The following is a 21,188-nucleotide window of genomic DNA, read 5'->3' on the forward strand; positions in this document are numbered from 1 at the left end:
AAGCCTATAGAACACCAAACAGACTAGACCCCCAAAAAAAGTCCCCTCGCCACATAATAATTAAACAATTAAACGTACAGAATAAAGAAAGAATATTAAGAGCAGCAAAGGAAAAAGGCCAAGTGACATATAAAGGCAAACCTATCAGAATAACACCCGATTTCTCAATGGAGACTTTGAAAGCCAGAAGGTCCTGGACAGATGTAATGCAGACATTAAGAGACCATGGATGTCAGCCTAGACTAATATACCCAGCAAAACTTTCAATCCTCATAGATGGAGTGAACAAGACATTCCATGACAAAGCCAGATTTAAACAATATTTATCCACAAACCCAGGCCTACAGAAAGCACTAGAAGGAAAATTCCAACCTAAGGAAGTCAGATACAACCTCGAAAACACAGGCAATAGATAAAGCCACAGCAGTAGACCCCAACGAAGAAAAGTACACACACATCACCACCAAAAAATAACAGGAATGAACAATCACTGGACATTAATATCCCTCAATATCAATGGACTTAATTCACCTATAAAAAGACATAGGCTTACAGAATGGATACGAAAGCAGGACCCATCTTTCTGCTGCATACAAGAAACACATCTCAAATTCAAAGATAGACACTACCTAAAAATAAAAGGCTGGGAAAAGACTTTCCAATCAAACGGTCTTAAGAAACAAGCAGGTGTAGCCATCCTGATATCCAGCAAAATAGACTTCAAACTAAAATCAATCAAAAGAGATCAAGAAGGGCATTACATACTCATCACAGGAAAGATCCACCAAGATGAAGTCTCAATTCTGAACATTTATGCCCCAAACACAAGGGCACCCACATATGTAAAAGAAACATTATTAAAGCTTAAATCACATATAAAACCCCACACATTAATAGTGGGAGACCTCAACACCCCACTTTCACCACTGGACAGATCCCCCAAATCGAAACTTAACAGAGAAATAAAGGACTTAATTGATGTCATGACTCAAATGGACTTAATCGACATCTACAGAACATTCCATCCTAACAAAAAAGAATATACCTTCTTCTCAGCACCCCATGGAACCTTCTCTAAAATCGACCACATACTTGGTCACAAAGCAAATCTAAACAGATACAAAACAATTAGAATAACCTCCTGTGTTCTATCAGACCACCATGGTCTAAAGTTGGATTTCAACAACAACAAAAACTACAGAAAACCTACAATCTCATGGAAACTGAACAATACTCACCTGAATCACCAATGGGTTAAGGAAGAAATAAAGAAAGAAATTAAAGACTTCCTAGAGATCAACGAAAATGAAGACACCACATATCCAAACCTATGGGACACTATGAAAGCAGTACTAAGAGGGAAATTCATAGCACTAAACGCCCACATAAATAAGCTGGAGAAATCTCACACTAGTGACTTAACAGCACACCTGAAAGTTCTAGAACAGGAAGAAGCAAAGTCTCCCAGGAAAAATAGATGCCAGGAAATTATCAAAGTGAGAGCTGAAATCAATAAAATAGAAACAAAGAGAACAATACAAAAAATTAATGAAACAAAGAGTTGGTTCTTTGAGAAAATCAACAAGATAGACAAGCCCTTATCCAAACTAACCAAAAGACAGAGAGAGAGCATCCAAATCAACAAAATCAGAAATGAAAAGGGGGACATAACAACAGACATTGAGGAAATCCAGAGAATCATCAGGTCATACTTCAAAAACCTCTATTCCACAAAACTGGAAAACCTAAAAGAAATGGATAATTTTCTGGATAGGTACCACATACCTAAATTAAATCAAGACCAGATAAACTATTTAAATAGTCCAATAACCCCTAATGAAATAGAAACAGTCATTAAAAGTCTCCCAACCAAAAAAAGCCCAGGACCAGATGGTTTCAGTGCAGAATTCTACCAGATCTTCAAAGAAGAGTTAATACCAATACTCTCTAAATTGTTCCATACAATAGAAACAGAAGGAACATTACCAAACTCCTTCTATGAGGCTACAATTACCCTGATTCCCAAACCAAACAAGGATACAACAAAGAAAGAGAACTACAGACCGATCTCCCTCATGAACATTGATGCAAAAATACTCAATAAAATACTGGCAAACAGACTCCAAGACCACATCAAAACAATTATCCACCATGATCAAGTAGGATTCATTCCAGGGATGCAAGGATGGTTCAACATACGAAAGTCTGTCAATGTGATACACCATATAAACAAACTCAAAGAAAAAAACCACATGATCATCTCACTAGATGCTGAAAAGGCATTTGACAAAATCCAACACCCCTTCATGATAAAGGTCTTGGAGCGATCAGGAATACAGGGAACATACCTAAACATAATAAAGGCAATTTACAGCAAGCCAACAGCCAACATCAAATTAAATGGAGAGAAACTCAAAGCAATTCCACTAAAATCAGGAACGAGGCAAGGCTGTCCGCTCTCCCCATACTTATTCAATATAGTACTTGAAGTTCTAGCCAGAGCAATAAGACAACATAAGGAGATTAAGGGGATACAAATTGGAAAGGAAGAAGTCAAGCTTTCCCTATTTGCAGATGACATGATAGTATACTTGAGCAACCCCAAAGATTCCACCAAGGAACTGATACAGCTTATAAACACCTTCAGCAACATAGCAGGATACAAGATCAACTCCAAAAAATCAGTAGCCCTCCTATATACAATGGACAAAAAAGCGGAGAAGGAAATCAGAGATACATCACCCTTTACTATAGCCACAAATGACATAAAATACCTTGGGGTAATACTAACCAAGCAAGTGAAGGACCTATATGACAAGAACTTTAAGTCCCTGAAAAAAGAAATTGAAGAAGATGTCAGAAAATGGAAAGATCTCCCATGCTCATGGATAGGCAGAACTAACATAGTAAAAATGGCAATCTTACCAAAAGCAATCTACAGATTCAATGCAATCCCCATCAAAATACCAACACAATTCTTCACAGACCTGGAAAGAATAATACTCAACTTCATATGGAAAAACAAAAAACCCAGGATAGCCAAAAGAATCCTGTACAATAAAACAACCTTTGGAGGCATCACGATCCCTGACTTCAAGCTGTACTATAGAGCTACAGTAATAAAAACAGCTTGGTACTGGCATAAAAACCGACATGTGGACCAATAGAATCGAATTGAAGACCCTGATATTAATCCGCACACCTATGAACAAATAATTTTTGACAAAGAAGCCAAAAGTGCACAATGGAAAAAAGAAAGCATCTTCAACAAATGGTGCTGGCAAAACTGGATATCAACATGTAGAAGGCTGCAAATAGATCCATATCTATCACCATGCACAAAACTTAAGTCCAAGTGGATCAAGGACCTCAACATAAATCCAGCTACTCTGAACCTGCTAGAAGAGAAAGTAGGAAGTAGTCTTGAACACATTGGCATAGGAGACCACTTTCTAAATAGAACACCAGTAGCACAGACACTGAGAGAAACAATCAATCAATGGGACCTCTTGAAACTGAGAAGCTTTTGTAGGGCAAAGGATACGGTCAACAAAGCAAAGCGACAGCCTACAGAATGGGAAAAGATCTTCACCAATCCCACATCTGACAGAGGACTGATATCCAGAATATATAAGGAACTCAAGAAATTAGACATCAAAATGCCCAACAGTCCAATTAAGAAATGGGCTATAGAACTAAACAGAGAATTCTCAACAGAGGAAACTCAAATGGCTGAAAGACATTTAAGGAATTGCTCAACATCCCTAATCATCAGGGAAATGCAAATCAAAACAACTCTGAGATACCACCTTACGCCTGTCAGAATGGCTAAGATCAAAAACAATGAAGACACCTTATGCTGGAGAGGATGTGGAGCTAGGGGAACTCTCCTCCACTGCTGGTGGGAATGCAAGCTTGTACAACCACTTTGGAAATCAATATGGCGATTTCTTAGAAAATTGGGAATCCATCTCCCCCAAGATCCAGCTATACCACTCTTGGGCATATACCCAAGGAATGCTCAACCACACCACAAGAGCACTTGTTCAGCTATGTTCATATCAGCGTTGTTTGTAATAGCCAGAACATGGAAACAACCTAGATGCCCTTCAACTGAAGAATGGATAAACAAAATGTGGTACATATACACAATGGAATACTACTCAGCAGAGAAAAACAATGACATCATGAGGTTTGCAGACAAATGGATGGATCTAGAAAAAATCATCCTGAGTGAGGTATCCCAGACTCAGAAAGACAAACATGGTATGTACTCACTCATAACAGGATACTAGATGTGGAACAAGGATGACTGGACTGCTACTCACATCACCAGGCAGGCTACCTGGAAAACAGGACCCCAAGAAAGACACAGGGATCGCCCAACGACAGAGAAATGGAATGAGATCTACATGAACAGCCTGGACAGGAGTGGGGGTAGTGAAGGGCGAGGGTCGAGGGAAAGAGAGCTTGGGTGAGTGGGAGATCCCAGCTGGATCAACAACAGAGAGGGAGAACAAGGAATAGGAGACCATGGTAAATGAAGACCACATGAGAATAGGAAGAAACAAAGTGCTAGAGAGGCCCACAGAAATCCACAAAGATACCCCCACAACAGACTGCTGGCAATGGTCGAGAGACAATCCGAACTGACCTACTCTGGTGATGGGATGGCCAAACACCCTAATTGTCGTGCTAGAAACCTCATCCAACTACTGATGGATCTGGAGGCAGAGATCCATGACTAGGCCCCAGGTGGATCTCTGGGAGTCCAATTAGCGAGAATGAGGAGGGTTTATATGAGAGAGAATTGTTGAGACCAAGGTCGGATAAAGCACAGAGACAAATAGCCAAACAAACGGAAACACATGAAATATGAACCAATGGCTGAGGGGTCACCAACTGGATCAGGCCCTCTGAGTGGGTGAGACAGTTGATTGGCCTGATCTGTTTGGGAGGCATCCAGGCAGTGGGACCGGGTCCTGTGCTCATTGCATGAGTTGGCTGTTTGAAACCTGGGGCCTATGCAGGGTCCCTTGGCTCAGCATGGGAGGAGGGGACTGGACCTACCTGGACTGAGTCCACCAGGTTGATCTCAGTCTGTGGGGAACGCTTTGCCCTGGAGGAGATTGGAATGGGGGGCGGGCTGGGGGGAAGGTGAGGGGGGCGGGAGGGGGGAGAACAAGGGAAGCTGTGGCTGATATGTAGAACTGAATTGTATTGCAAAATAAAAATTAAAAAAAAAAAAAAAAAAAAAAAAAAGAAAGAAGTGCCAGGATAGACAGAAAAACCTGGACAATGAGTAAACATCAACCATCAAGATTAACAGAGATTCTATATTGCTCCAAATTTAAAACTAATGAATAAATATACACAGAGCATTTTAAAAAAAAAAAAAAAAAAAAGAACAAGCAGTGACTTCAGAAGACCCCTCCACAAGCAGGAGCAGCAGGAGCAGCGGCTGACTTAGCATCTGCATTGCTGAGACCCTCAGGGCATTATGGCGCATCTCAGGTAGTAGAGGCCAAGAGAGCCAGCTCAAGCAGTGAGAGTCTGTGCATTTTCTGCTGTGAAGGTAAGGAGAGCACAGTCAGCCAGGACTTGCTTGCAAGCACCACACAGACACAGCTGGAGGTTGTGCTCTGTGGCCTTGACAAGCAGGGCAAGAGAAGGCATACAAGCAGTGGTAGAGGCTTTGTGCCCCAGGGGCTGGAGTAGGTCTGTCACCCAGGGCCAGAGTCCCCGGTATCCAGGGCCAAATGTGGGGATACTCTAGAATATCATGGGCAGACTTTTGATGTCTATTTTCTTGAATTCTTTATATATTTTGGAGATCAGCTCTCTGTCAGATGTGGGGTTGGTAAAGAACTTTCCCAATTCTGTAGGCTGCCATTTTGATTTATTTACTGTGTTCTTTGCCTTACAGAGGCTTCTCAGTCTCAGGAGGTACCATTTATTGTTTCTCTCAGTGCCTGTGCTACTAGTGTCATATTTAGGAAGTGCTCTCCTGTGCCAATGCATTCAAGACTACTTTCTACTTTCTCTTCTATCAGGTTCAGTGGAACTGGTTTCATGTTGAGATCTTTGATCCACTTGGACTTGAGTTTTGTACATGGCAATAGATATGGATCTAGTTGCAATTTTCTACATGATGACATCCAATTATGCCAACACCATTTGTTGAAGATACTTTCTTTTTTCCATGGTACGGTTTTGGCTTCTTTGTCAAAAATCAGATGTTCATAGGTGTGCGGATTAATGTCAAGGTCTTCAGTTTGATTACATTGGTCCACATGTTGGTTTCTATGCCAATACTAAGCTGTTTTATTACTATACTTCTAAAGTAAAGCTTGAGGTCAGGCATGATGATGCCTCCAGAGGTGGCTTTATTGTACATGATTGTTTGAGCTGTCCTGTGTTTTTGTTTTCCCATATAAAGTTGAGTATTGTTTTTTCCAGGTCTGTGAAAAATTACCAACACATTTCTTCACAGATTTTTAAAAAACAATATTCAGTTTTATATAGAAACACAGAAAAATCCAAGTTAGAAAAAATACTGAATAATAAATGAACTCTGGGAGGTTCCATTATCCCAAATTTCCATTTGTACTACAGTGCTATAACAACAACAAAAAAACCCACTAAGATCAACAATTAATAAGTGGGCAAAGGTGTCCTATGGGAATCCCCAAACAACCCAGGCTGTTTCCAAGTTTATAGGCTACTCCACACAAACTGACAGCAAGGCTCTATTGCTGAAGATAACACCTACATAACTTATTGAAGGTGAAGAAGTCAGCTGATGCCTACATAGATAGAGCCTTAACCACCTCTATGATCTAGTGTCTTTGGTACAAGAAGGTACTCTGTATCCCACCAAAATAGAAACATAATCATCCCCCTATCCCCAAACGTTTTATCTACAAAGGTGTTTTGCCCAAGTGGCACAAAGCTTGTGAGGGTAACCAAGGAACATCTGATTTTACTTGAAGTCCACTCCATGTAACGGAACCCATTACCAGAACTGCTAGACCAAGAACATGAGACTAGATACCCCAGGAACCTAAGGTCCCCAAATACAAAAAATATGTAGTAATAAAATGACTCCTAATGGCATTCTGTTGTACTCATATATCAGTGCCTTGCTCAGTCATTATCAGAGAAGCTTCCTTCTACAGGAGACAGGAACAAATACAGAGGACATTACACAGAGAGTGAGAGACCTTGGAACACTCTACCATAAACAGGATGTCTTTATCAAATCCCCCCTCTCTCAGGTCTCAGAAAATGCCTCAGAAGAGGGTGTGGGAAGAGTGTAAGAGCCAGGGGTGATGGAAGGCACCAAGAAAATATCAAAGCTCAAATTCAATGAAGCAGCATGCTCAGAATCTCCACGGATCTGGCCCAGATTCTCGTGTATATATTTTGGCTTCCAGTTTAGTGTTTTTATGAGATTCCTGAGTGTGTGTATGAGTAAGTAGGTCATCTTGTGCCTTCTTAGGGGCTCATTTCCTTCTGTTTGTGTTGTCCAACTTCAGTGTGTTGCTTTTTGTTTTAATCTTATACTTCATTTTATGGGAAGGGAGTGTATCCAAATAGGAGGGGAGTGGATGGGGAACTGAGAGAAGTAGAGAAAGGGGAGGAACAAAACCCCATTTTCAATAAAAAGGAAGAAAAGAAAATAGAGTACCAAAAATGCCTCTAAATACTTTTCTGTAGTGGTATCTTCCAAAACAGCCAGCAGGTGAAAGTCGCTTTCATGTTCACCAAAAAAGAGTGCATGGACATAATATGGTGGAGTAACAAAATGGAATAGATTCCAGCCATAAAGTAGACATTCTGTTCCTGTGTAAATAAGTCTTCAAGTGCATGAAAGCAGCTATAAATACTGTATCATTCAACCTAGGTACTCAGGCACTAAACAGAAACTACATTGATGAAGCTAATGGACTTTTTGTTTTGGTTTGGGTTTTTTTTTCTTTAAATAAGTTTTCCAGTTTGTAATGAAAAAGTTCAGGTGGTGTGCCAAAGAGCAATCAGATTGTTCCTCAAATTGTTGATTGGTACAACTAAAATAAATGCCATAATAAATGGCCTGCTCTCCGTGTTTTTCAAAAACTACACAGGAAAAATAGAACAAAATAATGGCAGAGGGACCTGTTAGGTTGGGAGATCCAAGAGGAGTAGGAGGAGAAAATTAGTTTAGAGATGAATAAGAGCCACTGTAAATATGCATGAAATCTTCAAAGAATTAAATAAAGGTATTTTTAATAAAATAAAAAAGATATTTGGACAAGAAATGATGGTTTTCTGCTTTGTTGTATTGGTATAGAGATGAAGAATGATTGCTACTTAGAAACGGCCTTTGCTTGGGTACACTAATCAGTGGGAAAAGGGAAGAGTCCTGATGATGAACTTGCTTTTTTATCTGCAAGACAAAAAAAAGACATAAAGATATTAGACCAGAGGAAAATGTGGAATGTTTATGTTTTTTTTAAAAAAATTTTTATTTTGCAATACAATTAAGTTCTACATACAGGCACAGATTCCCTTTTTCTCCCCCCCCCCCGCCCCCCTCACCTTCCCCCTAGCCCACCCCCCATTCCAATCTCCTCCAGGGCAAAGCCTTCCCCACAGACTGAGATCAACCTGGTGGACTCAGTCCAGTTAGGTCCAGTCCCCTCCTCCCAGGCCGAGCCAAGCGACCCTGCATAGTCCCCAGGTTTCAAACAGCCGACTCATGCAATGAGCACAGGACCCAGTGCCACTGCCTGGATGCCTCCCAAACAGATCAGGCCAATCAACTGTCTCACCCACTCAGAGGGCCTGATCCAGTTGGTGACCCCTCAGCCATTGGTTCATATTTCATGTGTTTCCATTTGTTTGGCTATTTGTCTCTGTGCTTTATCCGACCTTGGTCTCAACAATTCTCTCTCATATAAACCCTCCTCATTCTCGCTAATAGGACTCCCAGAGCTCCACCTGGGGCCTAGTCATGGATCTCTGCATCCAGATCCCTCAGTAGTTGGATGAGGTTTCTAGCACGACAATTAGGGTGTTTGGCCATCCCATCACCAGAGTAGGTCAATTCGGACTGTCTCTCGACCATTGCCAGCAGTCTGTTGTGGGGGTATCTTTGTGGATTTCTGTGGGCCTCTCTAGCACTTTGTTTTTTCCTATTCTCATGTGGTCTTCATTTACCATGGTCTCCTATTCCTTGTTCTCCCTCTCTGTTGTTGATCCAGCTGGGATCTCCCACTCACCCAAGCTCTCTTTCCCTCGACCCTCGCCCTTCACTACCCCCACTCATGTCCAGGCTTTTCATGTAGATCTCATTCCATTTCTCTGTCATTGGGCGATCCCTGTGTCTTTCTTGGGGTCCTGTTTTCCAGGTAGCCTGCCTGGTGATGTGAGTAGCAGTCCAGTCATCCTTGTTCCACATTTAGTATCCTGTTATGAGTGAGTACATACCATGTTTGTCTTTCTGAGTCTGGGATACCTCACTCAGGATGATTTTTTCTAGGTCCATCCATTTGTCTGCAAACCTCATGATGTCATTGTTTTTCTCTGCTGAGTAGTATTCCATTGTGTATATGTACCACATTTTGTTTATCCATTCTTCAGTTGAAGGGCATCTAGGTTGTTTCCATGTCTGGCTATTACAAACAATGCTGATATGAACATAGCTGAACAAGTGCTCTTGTGGTGTGGTTGAGCATTCCTTGGGTATATGCCCAAGAGTGGTATAGCTGGATCTTGGGGGAGATGGATTCCCAATTTTATAAGAAAGCGCCATATTGATTTCCAAAGTGGTTGTACAAGCTTGCATTCCCACCAGCAGTGGAGGAGAGTTCCCCTAGCTCCACATCCTCTCCAGCATAAGGTGTCTTCAGTGTTTTTGATCTTAGCCATTCTGACAGGCGTAAGGTGGTATCTCAGAGTTGTTTTGATTTGCATTTCCCTGATGATTAGGGATGTTGAGCAATTCCTTAAATGTCTTTCAGCCATTTGAGTTTCCTCTGTTGAGAATTCTCTGTTTAGTTCTATAGCCCATTTCTTAATTGGACTGTTGGGCATTTTGGTATCTAATTTCTTGAGTTCCTTATATATTCTGGATATCAGTCCTCTGTCAGATGTGGGATTGGTGAATATCTTTTCCCATTCTGTAGGCTGTCGCTTTGCTTTGTTGACCGTATCCTTTGCCCTACAAAAGCTTCTCAGTTTCAAGAGGTCCCATTGATTGATTGTTTCTCTCAGTGTCTGTGCTACTGGTGTTCTATTTAGAAAGTGGTCTCCTATGCCAATGTGTTCAAGACTACTTCCTACTTTCTCTTCTAGCAGGTTCAGAGTAGCTGGGTTTATGTTGAGGTCCTTGATCCACTTGGACTTAAGTTTTGTGCACGGTGATAGATATGGATCTATTTGCAGCCTTCTACATGTTGATATCCAGTTTTGCCAGCACCATTTGTTGAAGATGCTTTCTTTTTTCCATTGTGCACTTTTGGCTTCTTTGTCAAAAATTATTTGTTCATAGGTGTGCGGATTAATGTCAGGGTCTTCAATTCCATTCCATTGGTCCTCATGTCGGTTTTTATGCCAGTACCAAGCTGTTTTTATTACTGTAGCTCTATAGTAGAGCTTGAAGTCAGGGATCGTGATGCCTCCAGAGGTTGTTTTATTGTACAGGATTCTTTTGGCTATCCTGGGTTTTTTGTTTTTCCATATGAAGTTGAGTATTATTCTTTCCAGGTCTGTGAAGAATTGTGTTGGTATTTTGATGGGGATTGCATTGAATCTGTAGATTGCTTTTGGTAAGATTGCCATTTTTACTATGTTAGTTCTGCCTATCCATGAGCATGGGAGATCTTTCCATTTTCTGACATCTTCTTCAATTTCTTTTTTCAGGGACTTAAAGTTCTTGTCATATAGGTCCTTCACTTGCTTGGTTAGTGTTACACCAAGATATTTTATGTCATTTGTGGCTATAGTAAAGGGTGATGTATCTCTGATTTCCTTCTCTGCTTTTTTGTCCATTGTATATAGGAGGGCTACTGATTTTTTGGAGTTGATCTTGTATCCTCCTATGTTGCTGAAGGTGTTTATAAGTTGTATCAGTTCCTTGGTGGAATCTTTGGGGTTGCTCAAGTATACTATCATGTCATTTGCAAATAGGGAAAGCTTGACTTCTTCCTTTCCAATTTGTATCCCCTTAATCTCCTTATGTTGTCTTATTGCTCTGGCTAGAACTTCAAGTACTATATTGAATAAGTATGGAGAGAGCGGACAGCCTTGCCTCGTTCCTGATTTTAGTGGAATTGCTTTGAGTTTCTCTCCATTTAATTTGATGTTGGCTGTTGGCTTGCTGTAAATTGCCTTTATTATGTTTAGATATGTTCCCTGTATTCCTGATCGCTCCAAGACCTTTATCATGAAGGGGTGTTGGATTTTGTCAAATGCCTTTTCAGCATCTAGTGAGATGATCATGTGGTTTTTTTCTTTGAGTTTGTTTATATGGTGTATCACATTGACAGACTTTCGTATGTTGAACCATCCTTGCATCCCTGGAATGAATCCTACTTGATCATGGTGGATAATTGTTTTGATGTGGTCTTGGAGTCTGTTTGCCAGTATTTTATTGAGTATTTTTGCATCAATGTTCATGAGGGAGATCGGTCTGTAGTTCTCTTTCTTTGTTGTATCCTTGTTTGGTTTGGGAATCAGGGTAATTGTAGCCTCATAGAAGGAGTTTGGTAATGTTCCTTCTGTTTCTATTGTATGGAACAATTTAGAGAGTATTGGTATTAACTCTTCTTTGAAGATCTGGTAGAATTCTGCACTGAAACCATCTGGTCCTGGGCTTTTTTTGGTTGGGAGACTTTTAATGACTGTTTCTATTTCGTTAGGGGTTATTGGACTATTTAAATAGTTTATCTGGTCTTGATTTAATTTAGGTATGTGGTAACTATCCAGAAAATTATCCATTTCTTTTAGGTTTTCCAATTTTGTGGAATAGAGGTTTTTGAAGTATGACCTGATGATTCTCTGGATTTCCTCAATGTCTGTTGTTATGTCCCCCTTTTCATTTCTGATTTTGTTGATTTGGATGCTCTCTCTCTGTCTTTTGGTTGGTTTGGATAAGGGCTTGTCTAACTTGTTGATTTTCTCAAAGAACCAACTCTTTGTTTCATTAATTTTTTGTATTGTTCTCTTTGTTTCTATTTTATTGATTTCAGCTCTCACTTTGATAATTTCCTGGCATCTATTTTTCCTGGGAGACTTTGCTTCTTCCTGTTCTAGAACTTTCAGGTGTGCTGTTAAGTCACTAGTGTGAGATTTCTCCAGCTTATTTATGTGGGCATTTAGTGCTATGAATTTCCCTCTTAGTACTGCTTTCATAGTGTCCCATAGGTTTGGATATGTGGTGTCTTCATTTTCGTTGATCTCTAGGAAGTCTTTAATTTCTTTCTTTATTTCTTCCTTAACCCATTGGTGATTCAGGTGGGTATTGTTCAGTTTCCATGAGATTGTAGGTTTTCTGTAGTTTTTGTTGTTGTTGAAATCCAACTTTAGCCCATGGTGGTCTGATAGAACACAGGAGGTTATTCCAATTGTTTTGTATCTGTTTAGATTTGTTTTGTGACCAAGTATGTGGTCGATTTTAGAGAAGGTTCCATGGGGTGCTGAGAAGAAGGTATATTCTTTTTTGTTAGGATGGAATGTTCTGTAGATGTCGATTAAGTCCATTTGAGTCATGACATCAATTAAGTCCTTTATTTCTCTGTTAAGTTTCGATTTGGGGGATCTGTCCAGTGGTGAAAGTGGGGTGTTGAGGTCTCCCACTATTAATGTGTGGGGTTTTATATGTGATTGAAGCTTTAATAATGTTTCTTTTACATATGTGGGTGCCCTTGTGTTTGGGGCATAAATGTTCAGAATTGAGACTTCATCTTGGTGGATCTTTCCTGTGATGAGTATGTAATGCCCTTCTTGATCTCTTTTGATTGATTTTAGTTTGAAGTCTATTTTGCTGGATATCAGGATGGCTACACCTGCTTGTTTCTTAAGACCGTTTGATTGGAAAGTCTTTTCCCAGCCTTTTATTTTTAGGTAGTGTCTATCTTTGAATTTGAGATGTGTTTCTTGTATGCAGCAGAAAGATGGGTCCTGCTTTCGTATCCATTCTGTAAGCCTATGTCTTTTTATAGGTGAGTTAAGTCCATTGATATTGAGGGATATTAATGTCCAGTGATTGTTCATTCCTGTTATTTTTTGGTGGTGATGTGTGTGTACTTTTCTTCGTTGGGGTTTACTGCTGTGGCTTTATCTATTGCCTGCGTTTTCGAGGGTGTATCTGACTTCATTTGGTTGGAATTTTCCTTCTAGTGCTTTCTGTAGGGCTGGGTTTGTGGATAAATATTGTTTAAATCTGGCTTTGTCATGGAATGTCTTGTTCACTCCATCTATGATGATTGAAAGTTTTGCTGGGTATATTAGTCTAGGATGGCATCCATGGTCTCTTAGTGTCTGCATTACATCTGTCCAGGACCTTCTGGCTTTCAAAGTCTCCATTGAGAAATCAGGTGTTATTCTGATAGGTTTGCCTTTATATGTCACTTGGCCTTTTTCCTTTGCTGCTCTTAATATTCTTTCTTTATTCTGTACGTTTAATTGTTTAATTATTATGTGGCGAGGGGACTTTTTTTGGGGGTCCAGTCTGTTTGGTGTTCTATAGGCTTCCTGTATCTTCATAGGCATTTCCTTCTTTAAGTTGGGAAAGTTTTCTTCTATGATCTTGTTGAATATATTTTCTGTGCCCTTGAGTTGGTATTCTTCTCCTTCTTCTACCCCTATTATTCGTAGGTTTGGTCTTTTCATGGTGTCCCAAATTTCTTGGACATTTTGGTTCATGACTTTGTTGACTTTAGTGTTTTCTTTGACTGATGAATCTATTTCTTCTATTGTATCTTCAGCGCTAGAGATTCTCTCTTCCATCTCTTGCATTCTGTTGATTATACTTGCATCTGAAGTTCCCAATCGTTTTCTCAGATTTTCTATTTCCAGCATTCCCTCTGTTTGTGTCTTCTTCATTTTTTCTATTTCCCTTTTCAGGTCCTGGACTGTTTCCTTCATTTGTTTCATTGATTTTTCTTGATTTTCTTTCAGTATTTTATTGTTCTCTTCCAGGACTTTTTTGATTTCTTCTAATTTGTTTGCCCTTTCCTCTAGTTGTTTACAGCGTTCTTCACATTTTTTTGTCTTTTCCTCTACACGAGCCTCTAGCTTCTTCATGAGGACATTCATAAGGCTATTTTCTTCTGCTTCTTCCAATTTCTGATGTTCAGGTCTAGGTGTTGGAGGAGGGCTAGGGCCTGGTGATGGTGTATTGCTATTCATTTTGTTGTAGGTGTTTCTGCCTTGACGTCTGCCCATCTCCTTGTGGTTCATTCTTGGCCTTATCCGCACACTTGGTTCGGACAGAGCTGACAGATTCAGGAAGTCTCTCTCTCTTGTCCAGATGGGAGCTCTCTGTGCTTCAGAAGGGAAGTCCGGGGCAAGATGGGAGCTGGGAGCTGGGGGCCGGCATCTAAGTCTCAGGAAGAGGCTTGGGGCTCACTTTAAACCACAGCTTTTCTGTGACTAAATGGACAGTGTTCATATTGAGCATCATTGCACACACAGTGTGACTGGCTCTTCCTTCTTTTTGCAGACTCTATCAGAATTCCTGTGTTTCAACAGAGAATTCTTTCAGTTCGTTTTACAAAAGTTTGGGACAATACATACCTTTCTGCACCAGTTTAAAGGATGTACAGAATACACAGTTACTATTATCCTCAGCATCTCATGATTAGAACTGTGAAGATTTTCTCGATTGAAAACCCGAAGAGGAAAGCTAACTGTTGACTGGTGTGTTTTTGACTGTTCCTGATGCAGTCAGAAACTCAGGAGACATTTAGGACATGAGTCCAGGGTTCAAGTGAAAAGGTAATGGAGAGTCCTTTGACTTCCAGAATCACACAAAGAGCATCATGGGCTGGACAGGGCCAGACTCAAGCAAAGAACAGTGCAAAGGGAGCAGGGCAGGGGAGCATTCTGGGAACTTTTTCTTCTGAGTGCTTCCCTCTGTATGTGAATTCTCTGTGATTGCAGACACAGCTTCTCCAACTCCCTTGATTCCCAGGCTGAAAGGTACTTTTCTGGCTTTTTCAAATGAATTTATGAAGAATTCTCCTTGAAATTACAACAGAGAGATGACTAGCAGTGATTTTCTTGTTTGGACCTTGTATTGCTTTTTTTCCATATTGTTGAAGAAATTTCATATTGAGCTATCTGTCTACTGACAAAGTCTTCCTTTTCTGGATGTTCCATTATCTCTTTACATCTTCCACTTCCTATTATTTTGCATGAACTGCTTATTATTCATTATAGACTGATGAAATGACTGAGCCCAAATATGGCGTGTATCACAAAATCTGACTCATTGGAGCTGTCTTGTTTGAACACTGTATCTCATACATTGCCTGATTTTCCAACACTGTTTAATAGCCAGACCGTATTTACCTTGTGAACGAATGTATTTTGTCTTATCCCTTCTCCCTGTCTAATTTCATGCTAGTGTGTTGTGCAAGCGTTGATAGTTTTGAACCCTAACATTTGTAGTACAATTTATGACTGTCTGTTTAACTGACTGTTAGATCTGTCTTGATAACATTTAATGTTGTTTCTTCACATTGCTGAGGCACTGAAATTTTAATATATGCAACAGAGTCATGCTAATAACTCTGCCTATGGAGGGATGGTTAATGTTTTCTAGTTGGGTGTTCTCAAATTACTTATAAACTTCATATTCTTTGTGTTTTGAAAATACAATCAGAGACCCATAGGAAGAAAACCTTTTCTCTCTCTTTTAAATTAGGGAAATATGAACATAAATGGTTGTATTTTTAAAAATAAAACAATGCTAGTAATAATTTTCACCAGATTCAAATTTTCAGAATTTCTTACCATTTTTTTCTGGTTTCTCTCAGCCTGTGTGTTGACGTGTATTTACCCTATTCACTCTTCTTCTCACATGTTTCTGTGTCTCTGGGAATAGTGTGAAATTTCCACTTTTGTCTGTTAGAGATGCATTACAGGAAGCAATGAAGTCTAATGTTGACATTAATACACTCAATTCTTTCAGGATATTAGAAGTATATATTGGATATTAATGCAGAAAAAAAGAGCATTAGTGGAACTGTGAAGACTATAAAGCATTAGAGGAATTATGAAAACTGTGAGTTCAATTTCCATCTTTTTTTACTCCCACATTTGATAACCCACAATATGTTTGATCATGGCATTGTATCCTATTTATTGGGTAACGAGCTAAGACAGACTATTGGCCTGATGAGACAATAAAACAATTTGAGCTCCTAAAAATTAATACACATTTAAATGTCTTCTTCCTGGTTGTACTGATGTGATTAAATTTATTTACCTCAGGTGAAAAGAATATGGTTCCTGAGAACTTGCCAATGGGGATTCTTTTCTTTTTGCAAACAGCTGTTGGAATTCTTGGCAATTGGTCAGTTCTTCTTCCTTATATCATGTCTGTACTCACTGGAAAAAGTCTGATGCCCAAAGACCAGATTTTTAGGCATCTGACTTTAGCCAATTCCTTGGTTATTATCTCAAGAGTAATTCCTCACATAATGGTACAGCTGGGCTTGCAATATCTCCTGGGTGACCTTTTATGTAAACTCACTCTCTACAGTAATCGAGTGGCCCGGGCCATTTCCCTGCACTGCACCTGCCTCTTGAGTAGCTTCCAAGCAATCACAATCAGCCCCAGCAACTCCAGGTGGATGAAGCTTAAACACAGAGTCTACAAATACATGGCTCGGTCCTGCTCACTCAGCTGGCTTGTGCATCTGCTTCTAAACAGCAAAACAGCTATAGATGTGATAGGACCTGATACTAGCAAAAACTTCACCAAGAAAATCAAGTTGGGGTACTGCTCAGCATTTGTTTTTGACAATACTGTAACTTTACTAAACATGTCATTGCTTTGTTTCACTGATGGTCTCTGTTTGGGTCCCATGATCTGGGCCAGTGAATACATGGTGAGCATCCTCTGTAGGCACAAGAGTCAGTTACAGCACATCCACAGTGCACAACACACCCCCAGAGTCTCTACTGAAGACAGAGCTGCAAAAACCATCTTGACCCTTGTCTGTACCTTTGTCCTCTCCTATTCAATGTCCTTCATATTAGTTATCTATACTGTGGCATTTGACAATCCAAGTCTGTTGATAATCAACATATTTACATTCCTAGACACATGCTTCCCCACATTTTGCCCCTTCATCCTCATCCGTAATAACAAATCTGTTCCCAAGAATCATTTTCCCTGCTGTAGGAGAAGGTAATTTAACATGGTGATTTGTGTGTTATGATAAATTTAAATATTCTTTCATCTATTACTGATCATTAGACTCACACATGACCAGGTGTTGTTTAGCAAATTAATGCCTCTCTAAATTAAGCATTGCCAGTTGTTACTGCAGTCAAAATGCTGCCTAAGCAGTTCCATGACATGAAGATATCCCTTTGTTTTTGTTCTAAATGCTAAGAGATTGGGGATCATCATGTACTAGGTGGAGCTCCAGGAGTCCAATCGATGAGAGAGAGGAAGTGTGAAATGAGCAAGAGATATCGAGACCATGATTTGGAAAAACACAGGAACAAAGTGCCAAACTAGCTGAAACTCATGAACTGTGAACCAATAGCTGAGGAGCCCCCATGGAACTGGGCTAGGCCCTCTGGATAAGTGAGACAGTTGATTAGCTTGAACTGTTTAGGAGGCTCCCAGGCAGTGGGACTGGGACCTGTCCTTGGTGCACGAGCCAACTTTTTGGAACCCCCGGCCTATGCTGAGTCACTTTGCTCAGCCTTCGTGCAGGGTAGGAGGGGATTGGACCTGCCTCAACTGAATGTACCAGGCTGGGCTGATTCCCCAGGGGAGACCTTGCCTTGGAGGAGGTGGGAATCGGGGGTAGATTGTGGGAGAAGGCTGGAGGGTGGAAGAAGGGAGGACAGGGGAATCTTTGGCTGATATGTAAAATGATTAGAAAATCGCTTATATAAAATTTTAAAAAAAGAAAAAAAAAAGAATATTATATGCTTAAAGATATCTAATCAGCTGTTGAGGTATGTGTTTCTCTTCAAGCACAGCCTGGACTCTGGTCCCACTGCTGCAACTGAATTATAGAAAAAAAGAGCAAAGAAAAATCCAGAATCTTTGGCATGTGAGAACAACATGTTTATGTGATCAATTCCATTTTATTCATTCACATTTTGGCTTCACCGATGTTTTGCATCTGATCTTATGATGTGGGTTTGTGGCTCCACTTCCAGGTTCCTCTATGGGAAGAAATGACAAATGCTGTCTATTTGCTGTGCCCATTGTTTCCTCAGACTTCCCTGGAAAGACAGAGACTTTCCTAGTCATCCCAATTCTGCTGTGAGCCGTTGTTACCTCCTACTCAGTTGCTTGCACCCTGGCATTCTGTTTGACAGTCTGTGACAATCCAAGGCTGTGGAGGTTAACCTCTACATTTCTACAAGCATTCTCCATACGTTGTCCTACTGTATTCATCAGTGTTCCCAACTTAGTCTCCATACTCACTTTTCCCTGCCATGGGAAATGATAATATTTTTCTCATCTCTCAATTTGTCACAAGTTGTTGATTTCTGTTCATGAATATATACATATGTTCTTTATTATTTGTGCAAGTCTAAAATTAGGTAACATGATGGTTAATATTGATAGTCCACTTGATAGGATCTAGAATCACCAGCAAACAAAATCTCGATACATCTTTCATAGAGTTTAAAGCTGGGTTAATGGAGGTAGAGGACCCACTCTAATTCGGCACAGCCATTGATTCTTTGGTTAGATTCCTGGACTGAATAAACTGGGGAAAACAAGTTGAGAACTGGCATGCATCTCTCTTTGCTATCTGTCTACTGATACCATGTGTTCAGCTGCGTCAACCTCCTGATACCATGATTCATTCCCATGATGGACTGTGTCCTCAAACTGCAAGCTGAAATAAACCATTTCTACTTTAAATTGTTTTTGTCATTTTTTTAGTCAAAACATTGAGAAAATTAACTAAATAACTCAATAGCATTCTAAATTGTACTGATAAAATCTTATGAGTCATTGTGGTGGCTACAGCATATTTAAATGGAGTTAAATTCGGAGGCTTTTTTTTTTTTCCTTTCACATTGCTGTAAAATGGACATCTCAATGCCTGCTGGCAGAAGATAGCAAATACTGCAACTTTTGGAGGCTGTCAACTAAAGTTGATCCTCCAGTACTTACAACATTGTGTAGAATGGGGTCTATATTTTTCCAACTTATCTGATTAGTACATGCTTAGAATTTCAGCTTTGTATATACAAGAGAAAAAAATACATACTCTAGAGAAGACAACAACTATTTTTTTCCTCTTCCTATGAAATAACAGGAATAAGAATTTAAACAAGGACCAAGTTCATTTAAATCAATGCTAATAAATAAAAAATACATAATTTTATTCATTATAAAACTGGAAGTTTTCCTATCATGATTTTTAAGATTTATGTATTTCTAATCTAATATTATCTAATTCTGTTAAAGCACTTTTTCCTTCATCCACTTCTTTTTACTAATTTATATTTTGAGGGTGGGGGTATTGAAGCCTGTGTTTTTGTCTGAATAGTTGGACTGTATGAAAAATGGGATTGGTTATAAGAGATTATTCAGTTCCATGATTTCCAAGATAGTAGACATCTATATAAGGTGAATATCATTTAAAGATAATCTCTTGAAAACATGTGTACTGTCTGTTATAGTGTTTTAGTACAATAATTCTACCACTCTGTAGGCTGAGACAGGAGGATGGTTATGAATCTGAGGTGAGTTCAAACAAGATAGAAAGTCTGAGGCTAGTCCACCCTACCTTATGAGACCCAAGCAATTCAAAACAAAACTTTAAAAAAACACTATCACCACTACCAGCACCACCACCAAAAACATTTGAAGACTGAGAACGAAAAGCTGTCTTAGTTTTAAAAAAATGGGACTTAGTATGGCCATTGCTCTTATTTACCCCCAAGAAAGTGACAGAGAAAGCAGTCTGGTATAGACCTAGAAACTTGATCCCTACTGGGTAATCTTCACAGTGCCAGGGATATCTATTACATTGCTGGAGTTGAAAAGTTATCATCAATTATATCCAGCTTCGCCACTGTGCACCATGACAATGAATAACTTTGAAAGACATGCTCACTGGTGTAATAGTGACACAAGCATCAGTCCTGCTCCACAAGCTGAAAACCATGCCTGGCACCATTATTGGACCAAGAATCCATGGCTAGACAGGTCATAGGCTCTAGGAGAGAACATATTGCTTCTAATCTTCTAAATGAACATAGTATTAGAGTGACTCCTAATGACTTGTCAGACCCATAGATTACTACATCTCTCAGTCCTCATCAGGTAAGTTCCGATTTGCAGTAGATAATGATTAACTTAGAAATGAATAAGGGTCTAGGTGCAGAGAATAAGAGACTGTATGACAATGCTTATCCCTAAACAGGATGTCTCTATCACATCTCCTCCTCAAAAGACTCAAGAATCATTGCAGAAAAGAACATGGAAGACTGTAAGACCTGGAGGTGGTTGATGATTACACAGAAACAATGTGTTCTGTGCACAGCAGGGCACTGCACATGTGAATTCACAGTGGTTGTGACAGCATGCACAAGACCTGCACACGTCCAAGCCATACCAAATCCCATTATACACAATGGAATTGGCTCTAAATTCTTCCCTAGCTTGGGGCTAATGGCAATTGTCAGCTGTTGAGATAAGAAAAGACACTGTTTTCTCTAACAGCGTAGTTCCTTGTAATCAGACTATACTCCAGTGGAAGATCATGCATTCAAGAATATTTGGGCAGCACCCATTGGTCTTGCTTGATATGTCTGTTTTTAATACACAGAAAGTTAGTGGGTATGGGAGCGAGAGTGGCTTTGGGAAGAGTTGAGGGAGGGGTGAATATGTTAAAACAGCTTATACCCAACTCTCAGAGAACTATTACAAACTGAAAAAATATAGAGATCAATATGATTAAACCATGACTTTTTTTTGAGATGGT

At 39.8% G+C, this 21,188-nt stretch overlaps 1 pseudogene; it reads left to right on the forward strand.

Annotated features, from left to right (window-relative positions):
* Window positions 1–16,457: 16,457 nt before the first annotated feature.
* On the forward strand, window positions 16,458–17,408 carry LOC131902737 (vomeronasal type-1 receptor 4-like; annotated as a pseudogene).
* The last annotated feature ends 3,780 nt before the right edge of the window (window positions 17,409–21,188 follow it).

This window comes from Peromyscus eremicus, chromosome 1 (assembly GCF_949786415.1).
Source record: "Peromyscus eremicus chromosome 1, PerEre_H2_v1, whole genome shotgun sequence".
In the NCBI taxonomy this organism is placed as follows: domain Eukaryota; kingdom Metazoa; phylum Chordata; class Mammalia; order Rodentia; family Cricetidae; genus Peromyscus; species Peromyscus eremicus.